Consider the following 18,880-nt stretch of genomic DNA (forward strand, 5'->3'; position numbering starts at 1 on the left):
TGTTGCCATGCTCTTGTTCACTTCCACCAGCTCCCTGATGCCCTTGCCAATTTCCTGCATGTTGATGTTGAGGTTTCGCATTTGTCTTTGACAGGCCATGATGCCCTTGCCCTGCATCCTCTGAATCCTGACCATGGATCCCTCCAGGCCTTGGAAGACACTGGACCCCTACCCACGTGCACCTACACTCCTTCCTTGTACTGTGCGCCGTCTAGTGGTACTTGGTACAGGCTCTGTGCTGGGCTGCAGTGTGACAGAGATGGCAGCTTCAGCCAAGTTGTGTGATTCTTCACCCACCATTTCACCAGCAGCTGTCTCCATTTCCAGCAGTGGGGAAACAACATGCCTCCTGCTAGGGTGTGCAGCAGGTGTTTCTACCTCCAAGGATGCTGGCATTTCGGGTGATGAAAGCAATAGTGCGGACTGTGTTGGTATTGGGGAGGCCTGCATTTCTTCACTGACGTCAGGTTCTTAGGAAGGTGCCTGCCCACTCGGAACACCTGTGTCCTGTGATGCACTGGGACCTGGCTCATGACTGTCTTCCCTCTCGGGTGCCGTGCCTTCTGCCTCCTGAGACTGCCTTCTGGATGTGTGACGTGTGGACATATGAGCACATATCAGCTAGGTGCAAATGTCTCACAGCCACTACAATTAAACATATGTAATAGCACTTAGTACATGCTGCCTGCCCTTCATTATGTCTGCATTCATTTGAATAACTTGGTGGTTACAGTGCTGTGTGACATGCTCTTTCATTAACTGACTACGTGTACCATGATGCATTGCTACAGTTTGGCACAGACACCCTGGGACTGTGGTAACTTAGCTGCAAGGGGTGAGGGATGGATGAGGATGTGGGGGGGATTGCTGTGCATGCATCTTACCTTTTTTAGTTGCAGCTTTCGCCGAGCTGTCCACTTCTCCCAGTCCATGGACACTTTCAGGCTCCAGGGTTGTGGCTACCATCTCCTCCAGGTCGGTGAGGGGGGGGGGGGTGCAGTGTTCTTTCCACCACCTGTTTGGGAGACCTGTTTGTGGTGGTCAGCCAATTTCTTTTTTGTGAGGCTCCTTAGGTCATAGAACCTCTTTTTTAAATCTTCAGTGACTCTGGTGGTCACTCCCACTGCATTTACTTTCTCCAGGATTTCCAGCCAAATCTTCCTTTTTGCTGATTCTGGCACAGTAAGGGACCGCTTACCAAAAATCTGTGGTGAACCTTAACCAACTCCTCAACAAGGACCTGTAGCTCCATGCTGCTGAATTGGAGCTTTCTTTTCCTTTCAGCCTGCTCTGTGTCCTTGCTGCTTGCCATGTTTTAATTTGAAAAGAGCACACACTCTGTCTGCTGCTGCTCCCAGTCTCTCTGCTCCAACTGCCTCTCCTGAACTTTCTAATTACTTGCAGCTGCATGTGTAGCCACTTCCTGGTAGGAAGGGGGAGGGTGGTTGCACCTGATTGGCTGTTGTGTTGAGGTTCACTTTTGCTTGCTGTTCGATTCGGTATTTACCGAATCGGTATTTACCGATTCGGTATTTCAATACTGTATTTTCGATTCGGATTCGGTATTTCCAATGCATTCCTATGGGCCAAAAGGCCCATAGGAATGCATTGGGAATACCGATTCGGTAAATACCGATTCGGTAAATACAGATTCCGTAATTTCCGATTGTCCGATACCGAATTTTACCGATTCGGTAAAAAATACAGATTTTTTTCCCTACATCTCATTTACCGAATTGGTAAAATTCGGTATTTAAGAATCGGTAAAATCAGATTACCTACATCTAGCCCAATGTCTTTTTGTTTTATAGGTTGCTTATTTCATGGCATTTGTAATGAAGATAAGGTTTGGATAAGTTTGCTTAATCTAGTATTCTATTTTCCTTTCAACATGTGAGTCTGTGGCAATCTAATTGATAGGCTATAAAATGTCCAGACTCAAGTATCACAGATGTCGTCGCATTCTGTTTTTTGCATAGTACTCAGAAACAGAAAGTCGATCGTGAGCTACTAGTAGCTTGCAAGATGCCAGTAAGTAGCTTACAGATGATATTTGCCTGTCAGCAGGAGTGAGAATATGCAACTGTCCACCTGAAAAAAAGCTATTTATAACAATGTGCCTTCTATGAGGACTCTAAAGCAGATAGTACACGATAATGTGGCCTAACCTCTTCTGAAAAATTATGTCTTCATTCATATACCCTGCTTTCACCCCTCTCCTTTTTCTTTTCCTTTGCTTTCATGTCTTTCTTTCATTTCTTTCTTCTTCTTTTTTCTCTCTTTATTCCTATCTTTTAATAATTCTTATTTTCACTCCTTCCTTTTATGTGCATTCTTTTTGTTTGTTTGTTTCCTTTTTCTTCTTGTCTTTGATGTACTCTTCTTCTGCTGTTTCTTTCATTTTACTTTCCGCTTTTGTCACTGGTCCTTTCTATTTTGTCTCCAATTATTTCCTCTCCAGCATTCTTTCTCTTATTCTTTCTCAAAATAATTATTTCAGTTGTTCTTTTATTTATCTTTCTTCCTCACCTTTCTGTCTCCTTCCTCCATTGTTTCCTCCATCTTGAGCTTTCTCCTCTTTTTATTTTCTTCTGTCCTATCATTTTCTTTCTCTATTTATTATATTTCTTTAGCTTTTTTATGTTCTCCTTTCCTCCATCCCTCCTTTCTTTCAGTCCAATCTTTTTTGTCTTCATCTTTTTTCCTCTGTGTTTCTCATTTTCTTGTTGTATTTGTGTGTTGTACTTTTCCCTTTTTTCCTCCATTCTTCCTACAACACTGTCAGTTTTCTCATTGTTTCTCCTCCTTTCTGTTTCTTTTTTCTTCTACTTTCTTTACCTTCCTTTTGCTCATGTTTTCCTTCCCATTGTTTCCATCCTCTTATCATTGTCTTTTTTCTTTCTATTGCCTTCATTCTTTTTTCTTTCTCTTCTGTGGCATTCCTTCTATTTCTCTCCACTTCATTGTTTTTCGTTCTTTCATTCTTCCCTGTGTTCGATTCATTCCCTTCACTTTTCGTTCTTTTTATTCCTATTTCAATTTCTTCTTAATTTCATTCTGTATTCATCTACTTTCTTTTGCTCCTATCATAGTTTAGGTTTCCTTTTTTTCCTCTGTTTTTGCTTTAATTATGTTGTTTCTGACCCTGTTTTTCTTTCCTTCTGTTTTTGGTTTTCTCTTGCTTCTCTCTTATAATTTGTTTGCCATTATTATGTCATTCATTCCGTTCTGTCTTTTGCTCTCTTTCTCGTCCCTCTCCTTTATTTCCTCCCATGTTCTCTGTCTCTCTTTCTCTTTCTTTCTGTCTTTCACTGTCTCAAGAGCAAAAGTGAAAAACTGATTCTGAGGGTCCCCACATGTAAATCTTTTGTGATACAGCTCCTTTGCAATTAATACTGTATGCTCCCTGAACTAGGGATGTGGTACTCTAGGAGCAGTGTTTAATGTATTTGACCTATGAGTGCAGGGGTAATGTGTGGGTCATTGGATGAGTGGATAGGTAATGCCTTAGTGATTGTACGAGTACAGCGTCAGGGTCTCGACTAGCACCGACGACGCGCTCAGCACCACCGAACGCATGCTATTCCAGATCCACATAGACCCCAACTCCACCCTCAGAGGCACCCTCATCTACCGACCCCCCGGACCCCACCACGAGTTCAGCGACTCCATTGCCGACTTCATCAGCACGCACGCCCTTACCTCCACCAACTACATCCTCCTCGGAGACCTTAACTTTTGCCTTGAGAACAACAACGACAACAACTCCAAAACCCTGATCGATAACATTGCCAACCTCGGACTGAGACAACTCGTCACAACGCCCACCCACTCCGCCGGCCACACGCTCAACCCTGTCTTCTCCTCAAGCCCGCACGTCTCCGTCAGCCACACCACCGAACTCCTCTGGACCGACCACCGCTGCAGCCACTTCACCTTCCAGAAACCCACCACACACCACCGCACCCAACAGAGCCCACCGCCGCTGCTGGAGCAAAATCACTGAAGACCAACTATTTGCAAACCTTGCTCTCAGCCCACCTACCGAATTCTCCAACACTGACGTCGCTGCCCACAACCTCAGATGCTGAATCGAGGACTGCGCCAACACCCTCGCCCCGCTGAAGAAACCCTCCCACAGAGACACCAGCAAGAGGGCCAGCTGGTTCACCCCAGAACTCCTAGATTCCAAGCAAGCCTGCCGGACACTAGAGAATAAATGGCACAGTGAACAAACTCCGGACAGCCATGCAGCACACAAGGACGCTGTCCGCAACCACCACCACCTCATCAGGGCTGCCAAGAAGATCTCCTTCAAAGACCACCTCGACAACAACGCACACGACAGCAAGGAGCTCTTCAACATCGTGAAGGAAGTCTCCGACCCCAGCTCCAACACCAACAACATCCTGCCGTCGCAAGCCCTGTGCGACTCCCTCGCACCTTCTTCCACCGCAAGATAGCAGACATCCACGACAGCTTCAACACCCAGACAGCCCCAACAGACAGCAACACAACAGACCATCCGCACACCATCAACCACATCCCCTTGCTAGCCTGGACCAGCGTGAGCGTCAATGACACCATCAAGACTATGAGCACAATCCACTCCGGCTCTGCGTCAGACCCATTCACGCACCACGTCTTCAACAAAGCAAGCAGCTCCATCGCACCCCACCTACGCAACATCATCAATCTCTCCCTTGAGAACATGACCTTCCCAGAGAGCTGGAAACACACCGAGATCAACGCCCTACTCAAAAAACCCAAGGCAGACCCAAGAGACCTCAAGAACTTCCGACCCATCTCTCTGCTCCCCTTCCCGGCCAAGGTCATCGAGAAAATTGTTAACAGACAGGTAACCCGATACCTCGAGGAGAACAGAATACTGGACCCATCCCGTCATGGTTCCGCAGCAACCACAGCACCGAGACCGCCCTCATCACCGCCACCGACGACATCAGGACCTTGCCAGACAACAAGGAGACTGCAGCACTCATCCTCCTAGACCTCTCCGCCGCCTTCGACATCGTCTGCCACCGCACACTACGCGCACGCATCAATGCCGCAGGGATCCGAGACAAGGCTCTTGAATGGACCACCCCCTTCCTCTCCGGCAGAACGCAGAGCGTCCGCCTCCCCCCGTTCCATTCCGAAGCCTCCAAGATCATCTGCGGCGTACCTCAAGGATCCTCACTCAGCCCGACACTGTTCAACATTTACATGGCCCCGCTCGCACACGTCGCCCGACAGCACGAACTCAACATAATCTCCTATGCCGACGGCACTCAACTGATCCTCTCCCTCACCAAGGACCCCATCACCACCAAAGCCAACCTCCATTAAGGAATGAAGGCCATTGCCGACTGGATGAAGATCAGCCGTCTGAAGCTGAACTCGGAGAAGGTGGAGGTCCTCATCCTCAGCTCCAATCCGTCAGCCTGGGATGACTCCTGGTGGCCAACGGCACTGGGGGCAGCCCTGACCCCCACCGACCATGCAAGCAACCTGGGATTCATCCTCGACTCAACGCTCTCAATGAACAAGCAAGTCAACGCCGTCTCCTCTTCCTGCTTCAACACCCTCCACATGCTCCGCAAGATCTACAGATGGATCCCGACAGATACAAACAAGACAGTCACCCAGGCCCTCGTCAGCAGCGGAAATGGCCTCTACGTGGGAGCCCAGACCAAGCTCATCAATCGACTACAACGCATCCTAAACGCCTCGGCATGACCGATCCTCGATGTACCACGACACGGCCTCATCACCTCCCACCTGAGAAATCTACACTGGCTCCCCGTCAACAAGAGGATATCCTTCAAGCTCCTCATCCACGCACACAAGGCACTCCACAAGATCGGCCCAGCCTACCTCAACAGACGGCTCTCCTTTTACACCCCCAACCGCCAGCTATACTCTGCTGACCTTTTACTCGCCACCGTCCCGTGCATCCCAAGAAAATCTACCGGCGGGAGATCCTTCTCCCACCTCGCCGCCAAGACATGGAACACCCTCCCACTGAGCCTACGACAGACCCAAGACCTGCTGACATTCAGGAGTATACTAAAGACCTGGCTGTTCGATCCGTAGCGGCCCCCACCTAGTGCCTTGAGACCCTCGCAGGTATGAAGTGCGCTTAACAAATGACTGATTGATTGATTGAGTACAGGGGTAATGTCTGAGCCATTGAAGTAATGTATAGCTAATGAGTACAGTGGAAGTGCCTGGGTTATTGCAAGAATATAAGCGTAGTGACTGGGTCAGGGGTCTCCAAACCGGTCCTGGAGGGCCGGATCCAGCCAGATTTTTTGGATATCCCCATTGAGATACATGTAGCTATTTTAAAAATCTGGCATGGATCCGGCCCTCCAGGACTGGTTTGGAGACCCCTGGACTGGGTGATTGAAGAAGTACATGGATAGTGCATGATTGATTGGAGGAGTCCATGGGGAATGCCTAGTTGCATTGAGGAGTGCATCAGTAGTGCCTGTGTGATTGCATGAGTGCATGGGCAGTACCTGGATGATTTTATAAATGCACGGGCAATGTCTGAGAAATTGAAAGACTACAAGGGTAATAGCTAGGTGATTGCATGAGTGCAGGGTTAATGTTAGGGTCACTGGAGGAGTGCATGTGTAATACCTAAGTGATTGCATCAATGTAGGGGTAATGTCTGCTCCAATGAAGGAATGCATTGCTAATACATAAGTGATTGCAGGAGTTCAGGGGTAATGTCTGAGGGATTAGATGAATGCATTGTTAATACCTTGGTAATTGCATGAGTGTAGGGGTAATGTCTTGCTGATTGCAAGAGTGTAGGGATAGGGCCTGGGTAATTGGAGAGTGCATAGGCAGTGCCTGAGTGATTCTAAAACTTGAAGGGTTCTGGCTGGGTGAATTAAGGAGTACAGGAGTAGTACCAGGGTGATTGGAGGACTGTATGAATAGTTCCTGGGTAATAATATGTGTGTATGTGTACTGCCTGCATGAATAGATCATTGTGTAGATACTGCCTGGATGATTGAAAGAGTGCAGGGGTAGTGTCTAGGTAATTCCATTATTGCAGGGATCATTTTTAGGGGATTGGAGAAGTGTATAAGTACTACCTGGGTGATTGGAAGAGTGTAGGGGTATTGAATGAGTGTACAGATAGTGCCCTGGTGTTTGGAGGAATACATAGGTAGTGTCTGGGTGATATTATAACTGTATGGGTACAGGCTAGGTGATTGTAGAAATGAATGGATTCTGCATGGGTAATGGCAGGATTGTGGGAATAGTGCCTAACTGTATAGATCAGTGCATGTGTAGTATTTGAAAAAATGGATGAGTACAGTAAAAGTGACTGTAAACATTAGTTGATATTATTGTGCTTATTACATTATTACATTGTATCTTCTTTATTAAAGAAGATACAAAACTCAGTGAAACTATGTTATATTAGTTTTGTTGCAAACTGAACTTAAAACTTTTCAAAGTTACGTATTACTTTCTGTAAAAATAATAGGAAAAACTGTTAATACATATAATATTATAATTTTAGGAACACAACATCATTTTAGAAATACATAACATATTCAGTTTCCCTATTTTGCTTTTTTCATATTCTACTAAAATTCAATGTAGATCATCATATAACAGCGGGGGAAAAAATGCAATCAATGAGAAAAAAGAAATCTGTATTGAAAATATTAACAAGTTCAAATATCAGTTTACCTATCTATAGTTTCTAAATGACATTCTTCAACTACATTATATCATTTATTTCTCTGAAGTACATTTTCTAAAAATAACACTCATTTATATCACATATTATATAAAGATCAAATATATAAAATATATAAACTACTTTTTTCAAACACAATTTTGCAAATGCAATAAGGTTTAGCATAAACAATAATCCAAACAGTAATTGATCACATCTTATCAATACGCTAAACAGAATTTCCAAATCCATTTGCATTGAAAATATCCAAATTAAACTCATTAATTTGTGTTCACAAATTTCCAATATGCCGAATGACGTTTTCAAAACTTTGGCATAAAAAATATCAGATATGAGTCCGGTAATTTGAAAGGCAACCTACATTTGAATTCCAAATGGGCATCATTTCAATGTGTCCATCCTTTATTGCACTTTAATGTACAGTATAGTGTCCAGATGTAATAGTAGTAATAGCCATTGCTGTGAAAGTTCTTCCTGAAATTGATAGTTGCCTTGCCACAAACATTTTTATTTTGGTTTCCCATTTTCTTCCATTTGCACTACAACATTGTAGCAATAAATTGACATATTTTCCAAATCTTTCTATATATGCTGTTGACAACATTTCTGATTCACAATGAGAGCATTTCATATCTTGATTAGCTGTTTTTACTAATTTGTTAAAAGACACTGATTTGAAATCTGGTATTGTCAAATGTATGAATAGATCAGTGTCTATTTCAGTGGTAGAAGAAAATGAACACTTCACATTTATGATCCCATCTGTAACTTAGTCCCCCAAAAAAAATCAATTTCTAATCCTTCATTTTCCAATACTACAAGCATAAACATAAGAAATGATTGTGCATCTTGTTGTATATTAGGTGTAAATTGTGAAAAAACAGTACAGATATCCAAAATATGCTGAATGCCAGAAGCAGTATGGATTTTAGTTCTATCTGTTACCTATTTTGGAAAAATGTTATGTAATAAAGAATGGAATTCTTTTTCTCATTGTTCCATAATTTCATGATGAAGATCTTCTACATAAAAGACAACATTCACAATTACATTAGTATAGTAGTTGATACCTGAACTATTTTCTAACTGGTGTTCTACAATATCATTAATAGTGTCCATTTCCATTTTCTTTGCATCTTCATCATTTTTTTGAATTGTTTTCTTTTTTCAATCACACTAGAATGTTTCTCATATTTCCATTTTGGACATGCTACACATTTCTCTTATATGGGATATTCACCTAAGTTAGAAGCATAAAGTATTCTTTACCGATTATACTCTCATACACAATTTCAATCAGCACTAATCTTTTTCTCGTCAAAATCAGTCAAATACAAACCTTATAATGTTCTTACTCAAGACAATGCAACATATGCCATGCCTTCTTTAAACACTGTACTTCCAATATTTACCAACGCACTGCCTACACTTAAACATTGAGAATTATGAATGGTTACTGCATATGCTAAAGAAAGAGGAAACTGATTTCTACAAACATACAAGTCTTTTATAGGCAAAAAACAAATAGCACACCATCCAATCTGTTTTACCTTTTCTATCTGATCAAATATAATCTTTAAAATTCAATTCCATCTCTATTCTGAAAATTTACAAAATCAACAACTTTTCCCATTGCTTCATCTACCGAACCTTGTTCTACATTCAAATTACGCCGTAAAATTACCCGACAATATATACACACAGATAAAAATAATTCTAAACTTGAAGTCTTGGACACGGACTTTTCCAAAGAATCCAATTTTGACTGTAATTTCTCTGAGAGAAGAATAGTAACTCCTTTTGTGTTCCATTTATTAATAGCATCCATCTTCACTATTGGTAAATTTTCCAATTTGAAAAGTTCTTGATTGAATGTAGCACACTCTTGCAGTGTTGGCATTAGGCAAACTATGGACTTTTTTTCTCCAACTTTTTTGTACATTATTTCAGCTGGTATGTTTTCATTTGCAAATAAGTTTGTTGAAAGCTGACTTTGTAAATCTTCTTAACCATGTTTTATCAAAACACCAAATCTTGTATCTTAAAAAATGTTTCTAAAATGTTCATCACTTTCTTGTCACATCTTCTTAATAAGTTCTTTATAATAAAAATTAGACCAAATGTTGACTTTTCCAATACTTTCCAAAGATTTCCTAGTGTCTTCATGGTCTTCATGGTCAAGTGTTTTAAAAACTGGTTGTCCTTTCATAGAAGTAAGTTGTAGTAGGTCGCCAAATACAATTACATGGTTTCCTGCAAATAGAATATCATAATCTGTTTTTATAATCTGTTGCATGCTTAAAAATACAAAAGCAAGAATAAAGTTTGAGACCATGCTCAGCTCATCAATGATTATAAGTTTCATTTTCTTGAGTACTCTTGAGACTTCATAACAAGCTTCTCGGGAAAGCTTGTCATATTCCAAATATTTCATGTTCATCTGGTAGCATGATTCATCGATGTAACGTAATCCCTTTATTATTGTGTGCTGCTAACTCAGTTGGAGCATTTACAACACAATATAAATGTAATTCAGTGTTTTTGTGTAGATTACTGGTCAAAACTTTAATTAAGAAACTTTTTCCTGTTCCAGCTTGCCCACTGATGTACATTCAAATAGGTTTAAATGATGTGCATTGGCATTCTTTTTTTCATGCCGTAAACCATGCTACCTGTTGTGTCACTGATACATTTCCTTTTGTTCAATATTTAGTTGTTCTTACAAGTTTTCCAACTCAATATTATCCTGTTGTGCATGTTGCATTGCCATTCCTTTTTCATTCATGGCTATTGCTGCTTCATTTTCAAGAATTGGTTGTCCTAGTGGATCTTGACTTAGTGGAGCAGAACTTTGACTATCTTGAGAACTGTCTCCATCTATTTCAGCTGCAGTAGTAGTTTCTTGTTCAATCCCTTCATTTAACATGTGTAGATAATGTGTAAAAATTGTACATTTAATGTTATCTTTACATGCATTAAAATAATCTTCATAGCAGTCAAATTCTCCAAGTAATTGCATTTCACTACGGCAAGGTTTGAAAAGTTTCAGAAGTGCTAAATAGAAAAATTCCCTTTTATCTGGAGTTTCGCAGCTGAGTTTCCTGTGGTTAATACGATTTCCCTTTCGCATGTTACCAAACATCCTTCACATCCAATTACTGCAGATTTATTTTCATTTACATTTTCTGTAACATTTCTCTTACAACTGTAATGTTGCAGTACTTCATAGAGACATATGTTTTCCAGATGTGGACTTCTTTTGGGATAGTAGGTATCCAAGATATTAGTTTTAACAATATCTGTACTTTCTGGTTCATTCAATGCTAAGTATTTAATTTCTTGTACATATTTCAATACTCAATGTCATATTGCAGCAAGACCTAGACTAACCCAAATGATTCCTCTTGTCTTTGAATATAAACTTGCAGAGCTGTACAATTTGTTACTAAGAGTCTTGTCTTGTGAAATTTCTTCCCACATTTCTTTCAACTCCGTCTTTTCAGATTTGGGTATATATGACGTAACATTGTGAACAGCAATCAAATTATCTGCAACATACTGGATATCCATATTTGCATTCCACATTGTCAAAATCACTGGATTGTACTAATTTATATACTTTGAATCTTCAGTTCTTTTTATGTTGTAGGTATTCTTTGGAGATTTTCAAGTTACAGAATGCCTTACTGCTGACATGAAACTGTTGACTCTTCCTTTTGATATTACTGGACGTGGGAATACAAAACAATATTTTCTATAAAAGTTTCCCATTGATGTTTATTTCCATCAACAATATTTTCCACATTGATGACTTTGAAACCATGAAACTTGTTGTCTCAAGTTGTTTTCTCTTCCTTCTTTTGGAATGGCACAGGTAACATATTCCTCAATGAAAGACAAAACACTTTCATCAGTATCAGTTCAAAATGTTGGTGCATTCTTGATCCGTAACAGCATGTGCATATCAGATGCACCTCGGGCTTGGTACGCCTTTCTCCAAAAGAAATCAATACCTTATGCAAGAGGTGGATTATTTTTATTCCAGATGAAAGACATCATAGCTTGAAAGTTTTGATTAAAATATCTGCACACATTTACAGGATTCAAGGAACACAGTTCTCCAGCTGTCTTCAATTCAAAGTTTTTTACATTTGATTTTGTTTCTGGTAAAAATTCAAGTAAATTGTCCCATGCTTATTCAGCACAGCTAATCGTAACAAACCACGTAGGGGTTCCTAATTCCTTTACATACATTTAAGTTCTCCGTGACGATGATACCAATACTCATTAGTACCAGGTTGACGTGCTATCAAATTAGTTAACTGAGATTCTAAATAATTTTCTCTTTGTTGAACCTTGTCCAAAAATTCCTTTGCAGAAAGATGTGTAAGATGAACTCCTGTTTCTAATATGTGATTAACTGCATTTGAGAGTCCAGACAAGTCACTTTCAAACAGAAGATGAAATAAATATGGAATACACTTTCGAAATCTTGGATCTTCTGAGCACAATCTTGTTGTACGATATTTTGAAGCAGGAATCTGTATTGGCCCTTCATCATATTGTCCACTTTTTCCAGTGGGGAAGAGCTGTGGAAACCAACGAGTTTCTAAACTTTTTTCCCATACACTCATGGGAGTTCCCTCCACTTTCTTCATTTGTAATAATTCTATAGTGTTTCCTATCACTTCTTTTGAATGTAAAGGATGTATACAATAATGTTCATAAATTTCTTTACTCCTCGAGTTGTCCACTTTTTTATTTGTCAGTTGAAATTTCACTTTGATCTTCTAAAGATATTTTTTCTTCTTCCACATATACATTTTTATAATAAATATTGTTTTGTACAAGATATAATGCAGCCTTTTGAAGTTTGGTGACATCTACTAAATCATTCCACATTTTCCCACTCATTGTTGGTACACCATTAACTAGAATAACTACAGGTTCTCTTTCTTCTCTCTCTAATCAATAATTCCAATATTTTTCTTAAAATCTAAAGGTACATGCACAACTTTTCCTTTAAAACCTCTTTCTAAATCTGTTGGAGGCAGCTTAACTGTTTAAGGCTCGATACGAACTATAACCTGAAACGGGTGCATAGATTGAATAAGAATGGACCCATACGTATTTAAGTCTATCAGTTCCGAAGGAACAGCTACCATCTCCAGGTTATTATGTACAGCTCTAGCTGACATTTTGATCTCTTTAAATTTGTTCAAACAATATTTACAAATTTGTTGATCACTATTTAATTCAAAACGACCTTCCACCAACAAATAAGCACCAAATTGCTCCCACTTGTCATTGTTTTCCTTTTCACTTTTTAAATACACATCAACATTTCTAGTTAGACTTTTAGATGAGTACGTCAACAACAAATACAAACTTAGGGGTCGATTAGGATGGCGGACGGACAAAGTCCATCCGCCATCCTGTTGTAGGAAGGGACCGTCCGCCAGAGGGGCGGAGGTCCCGTGCATCGAATTAGGATGCACCCGCCACAGTGGCGGGTGCATCCCATATTTTCAACATTGCGGCGGGCGGTGCTGAAAGCGCCGTCTGACGCAATGCTAAAAATGCATGTTCTGCATTTCAAAGCACAACATGACAGGCACCGCGCGGTCCCTGCCATGTTGTACTTTGAAACGCAGGGGGGTACCATAGGTACCCCCCATGTGCACCCCCCACTTCACTATGGGGGCCCGCAACTGGCCCCCAAAGCAAAGACCATATGCCTTTTCGTGGCGGCATTGCCGCCACGGAAAGGCATTCCCCAAAGCACATCCTAATATGGCTGGCGGTGTCTGATAGACACCGCCACCATATTAGACCTTTTCCGCCACGGTCACAAGGCGACCGTGGCGGAAAAGCGGCGGATGGTCTTCCCGTCTGCCGCGGACCCCCATCCATCCTAATGTGGCGGGGGTCTTTTCTGTGAGGATGGCGGACGGATTTCCTCTGCCAGGCTGGCGGTGGCTACCGCCAGCCCGGCGGGGGCAATCCGTCCGCCATCCTAATCGACCCCATAGTTTTTTTTTTACAAAAAACTACCTTAAATGTTGTAATTTCTTCTGCAAACTTTGCAGTAGTACTATCTTCCACCTCTTATTCAACACCTATATCTATCAAATTCTCACTTTCTCTACACTACTCTTGAGGTCCAAAGAAACAAAACTGTATATCATCAGAATTTTGTTTTACATCCAATACTGAACCATGCAAAAGACCTCAGTTTATTTCACTTAAAGATAATGCAGAACGTTTTACATAGTACAATCTTCTTACTAAATTCCACATTTCTGAATGATGTACTGCTACCATTCTGAAATGATCAAAAGTATTTTGCCATATTTTTATAGAACTACAAGCCAGAGAATTACCCTGTAAGTTAGTATATGTTCTCACTTTACAAGCATCTATTCCTTGCAACATCTTAATCTTCTTTTTAACACTTTTTTTGTCCTAATCTCATTAGAAATGTCGTAATATAGCAATTGATTCCTGTTGTATTCTAGAAATGCTACTGCACTCCCACTTATACACTGGAGCTTGTGCACGTCTCCCTTGAACGTCTTCAGCTATTACTTCTTCCACATTTCTAGGAACCATCTTTTTTTTTCCAACTGGACAACCGTTTTTGAACTCATAACAACAACCACTGGTATCAACTGCATGAACTAATGTATTTTGTTGAAAATAGATTTCTTCATTCAAAAAAGGTTCAGTACTAGAAGTGCGCTTGCATTCTCCCAAACTTTGCAAAAGTCAGTTCTATTAACCAGTATTTTTCATTTACTTTTCTCCTTCATAAAGTGCATTGTGCATTGTGCATTGTTTTATTCAATGTATTTATTCTCTTCAATACTAATATAAACAATTTTCTTTTCAATTCAAAAGCTTTTCGACTACTCTTTCATTCTGTTGTTTTTTTCTTGTAAAATGCTGATTTCCTTTTATATTTTTTGTAATCTTTCAATTACTTTTATAAATTCTTTTCCTAATTTCTTTATTTTCTTTCATCTTTCTTTTAATACAGTTTGTTTTACCATGACCTGATTTTTCATTAATTTGTCCTTTTTTGTTTCCTTCTGATTGGTTGTAGTACTTTTCTTTATCTCTTCACCATTTTGAAAATTCATTACATTCTTTAAAATTCTTTTAACAAATTCTTTAGTTCTCTTACCAGAAGACTTTTTCTTCAACGTCACATGTTATACTTCATCTAATTTCTGAATTTCTATCTCCTTTATACAGTACTGTTTTTTGTTGTCTTTTCTTTTGCACTTTTCTTGTCATACTGAATCTTTCTTAATAATTGTGGAGAATATCTGGAAAAAAAATAAAAGTTTAAATAGTTTTGTTAAATAATTTAATATTATTAAAATAATTATCTAAACATATTCTCATGTATAAATAAAAAAAATATTTTAACGGCATTCCAAATCTATGTCAGAAACTCCACACATCCTACAATTACAGGATATCACAACCTATACAACAGAATACCAAAGCACAACTAAAGGATTTCTCTACTGCTACCCTAATCAAATCTAAAGTGCAGTCTGTCAACTTTTAGGGCTTGCATAATGTTGTGATTGAGGTATATCTCTACTTGCACATGTATTCTCATATGTGTCATATATTTGAAGGTGTTTTACATATAAAACAGAAGTATACACATATTTGTATGCTTGTTTTATATATAGGACACTAGCAAAAAGTACAGACTCATGCACGTATGGTTTCAGAAATATAATAAAACTTACAGCACAAACATGTGAATGAGTTTGGCTTCGTTTTTACCTATACTCAATACCTAACTAGTACCGCTTTCTATATCAATCGTCCCTCTTTCTACACCTTTCTTCACCTCTCTCCCCTCTTTCCCCGCCCCTGTTCTCTCTTTCTGCACTTGAATTCACTCTTTCTACACCCCTCTTGAGTATTTCTGCATTTATTTTATCTGTTTCTACAACTCTCTTGACTCTTTCAGCACCCCTCTTGCCTCTTTGTTCACATCTGTTGCTTCTTTCTGCACTGCTGTGCTTCTGTCTGTACCTCTCTTGCTTCTTTCTGTACCGCAGTTGCCTTCTTCCGCACCCTTCTTCCCTCTTTGTGTACCGCTGTTGCCTCTTTCTGCACAACTCTACCTTCTTTCAACACCCATGTTGCCTCTTTCTGCACCTCTGTTTCATCTTTCCACACCCCTCTAGCCTCTTTCTGTACTTCTGTTACTTCTTTCTACAGTTCCCTTGCCTGTTTTACCACCTCTATTGTCTCTTTCTTTACCCCTGTTCCCTTTTTCTTCACCCCTCTTGTCTATTTGTGCACCTCTGTTGATTCTTTCTGCACTAGTCTTGCTTCTTCTTGCACCTTTCTTACAAATGTTGACACTCCTCTTGCTTCTATCAGTATACATGTTTCTCCTTTTCTACCTCTGTTCTTTTTACACTACTCTTGCTTCTTTATACACCCCTCTTGCTTCTTTTTGCACCCCTCTTCCCTCTTTCGTAACCTCCCTTGGCTCTTTCTGCACCTCTGTTGCTTCTTTCTATACTTCTTCAGCCTCTTTCTCTACCCCACTTGACTCTTTTTGCACCTCTCTTCTTTCTCTCTGCACTTCTCCTGCTTCTTTGTATACCTTTAATACTCCTTATGCACCACTTTTGCCTCTTTTTACATCCTTTTTCCCCTTTCTGAACCTCTCTTGACTCTTTCTGCACCGTCTTGCCTCTTTCTTTACTTCTTTTGCCTGTTTATGTACTTCTCTTGCTTCTTTCTGTACCCCTGTTGCCTCTTTCTAAACCTTTCTTCCCTCTTTGTGTACCTCTTTTTCCTCTTTCTGGATTACTCTTCCATCTCTCTGTACCTCTCTTGTCTCTTAATGTACCTCTGTTGCTTTTTTCTACACTTCTCGTGCCTCTTTCTCTACACCACTTGCCTCTTTTTCCACCTCTCTTCCATCTCTCTACACTTCTCGTACTTCTTTGTACACTCCTGATACTCCTCCTGCACTGCTCTTGCCTCTTTTTTTACATCCATCTTCCTTCTTTCTGTACCTTTCTTGCTTCTTTCTTTACTTATTTTGCCTGTTTATGTACTTCTCTTGCTTCTTTCTTTACCCCTGTTGCCTCTTTCTACACCTTTCTTTTTTTTTTCTCTTTGTACATTTCTCTTGCCTCTTTCTATTTCCCCTTTTTCGTCTTGCTGTACTTCTCTTGCCTCTTGCTGTACCTCTATTGCTTCTTTCTGCACTTAGCATGCTTCTTTCTCTACCCCACTTCCCTTTTTCTGCACCGCTCTTACTTTTTTCTGTACTATTATTGCTTCTTTCTGCACTTCTGTTACCCTTTCTGTACCCCTCTTACTTTTTTCTATATTTTTCTCCCCTCTTTTTGCATTTCTCTTTAATTGTCTTCAATCCTCTTTCCTTTTACTGCACCTCGCTTCTGTATTTTAGCAACTGTCTTGCCTCTTTCTGCAGTTATCTTTTCTCCTTCTGCACCTCAGTTGCTTCTTTCTAAACCTCTCTTTCAAATATCTATACCGCTCATCACTCTTTCTGCACACTTCTTGCCTCCTTCTCCACCTCTTTTGCTGCTTTCTGCACTTCTTTTGGGAGTTTGTGCACTTCTCTTGCCTTCTTCTGCACCTCTGTTCCTCCTGTCTGCAATTCTCTTGCTTCTTTTTTGTTTATTATGTGTGTGTTCATTACATAACTACTAGTATGTTACTTTGTGAGATTCTCTGGAAAAGTTTATTAAAGTGCACTAAATAACTCTGAGTGTCTCTGAATTATAAAGTGCATCCTCTCAACTTTTAATGTCTTGGTGATGTTCTGTTTAAGCTATGTATTAACTTGCACATGATTTGTGATATGTCTTATACATCTGAACATACGATACATACAAAATACAAGTATACATCAATTTGTGTGTTTCTTTGAGTATATGATACTACTAACAAAAGGTAAAGACATATGCATGCATGTTTTTAAGAAGATTGTGAGACTTACACCAGAGATATATGAAAGATTACTTCTATGTCTTTCACTAGGCCCAATACCTATTGTAGTCATAGAACGATGGAGCAGCAGCACAACACTGAGGTTTAAGGCATGTTAAGGCATGTTAAGAGAAGAATCAATTATAAAGCTACTTTGTATCAGTCTGTAGGAAGTTGCACTTCAAGTATTCCACATAATTTTCTTATCAGCTACACATCTTAACAGCAATTTGTCAAGTTTTAAGGTCTGCAAGGTATTGTAACTAAGGTATATCTCTACTTCCACATGTTTTCTGGGACATATAATGCATCTGCAGATACTAGACATATAAAACACAAATATACATTTATTTGTATAATACTTTAATATATGATATTGCTACCAAAAGTTACAGAAATATGTATAAATGGTTTCCATATTACATTAAGACTTACAGCTAAGACATACGTATCTCAGTGTTTACATTACTCCATGGGTTGTGGCTGTATGATTGTATGAGTGCAATGGTAATGTCTATATAATTGCAAGAGACATCGGATACTAACTAACTGAATGTATAAGTGTAGACATAGAGATTGTGTTCATGGTTTAGGCCATGAATAGACCCTGAATGCATAGATGGCTCCAAGGGGCCGCCAGAAGGCCCTAAAAACCTTTGAGGAGTTTTGTCTACAGCGTGACGAAAACACAAGCTAATGGCCTTTAACACACATAGGGCTTATAAGGGGGGGGGCATCCAAATGAATAATAGGCTGCTAGATCACGTCAAACAGTTCACTTATCTAGGGGTTAACATTCAGGACAACGTGAAATGGAATCACCAGATGGACACGGCATCCCTTAAACACAGGCAATTGTCGGGGGTTCTTCACACAGAACATAATACAACACATACTAAGCCCATCAGCCCAGTACTTGAGATTTATAATATGAAAGTAATCAGCTCAGCCCTTTATGGAATATTACCTGTCTACCACAAAGTACCACAACGTGTCCATTACTATACGACCTTGGGAGAAAACCCATTGCAGCTATAGCTAAGCTTCAACCCCTACAGTACTGGCAAAGACTCTAGACTACAACTGAACTTGCAGAATATGGTGTCGCGTTTCCAGATGTAATAAAGTCTGACACTTTACACCACA

This window comes from Lissotriton helveticus, chromosome 7 (assembly GCF_964261635.1).
Source record: "Lissotriton helveticus chromosome 7, aLisHel1.1, whole genome shotgun sequence".
Classification (NCBI taxonomy): Eukaryota; Metazoa; Chordata; class Amphibia; order Caudata; family Salamandridae; genus Lissotriton; species Lissotriton helveticus.